The sequence below is a fragment of the Haliaeetus leucocephalus genome, unplaced genomic scaffold (assembly GCF_000737465.1).
Source record: "Haliaeetus leucocephalus isolate CR32 unplaced genomic scaffold, Haliaeetus_leucocephalus-4.0 Scaffold944, whole genome shotgun sequence".
NCBI lineage: Eukaryota > Metazoa > Chordata > Aves > Accipitriformes > Accipitridae > Haliaeetus > Haliaeetus leucocephalus.
In genome coordinates this window covers 3,872,230-3,872,545 of record NW_010973380.1, presented here as the reverse complement: position 1 = coordinate 3,872,545, position 316 = coordinate 3,872,230, and positions in this window count along the sequence as shown.

The window sequence follows — 316 nt, the reverse complement described above, 5'->3', positions numbered from 1 at the left end:
GTTAAGTATTATAATTGCAACATATTTCACTTCAGATATTAAGAAATACCTACAAAACTACAAAAAATTAACAGAAATGTTTATTTCAAAGTTTTATAAATATTCTGTGTATAACAGCTAATTTAAGAACATTGTCTTTAACTCAAATTCAGCTTTTACTGCTACAATAAACAGGTACTTCTACTAACACAGGTTATTTAGTTTATATCAGAAGCTGAAAGTACTTATCTAGAAGTTTAGATGCTCTCTCACAGATATTGAATTAACTTGACACACTACTGTAAAATGATATTTCTGCTGCTTATAAGTACCAATT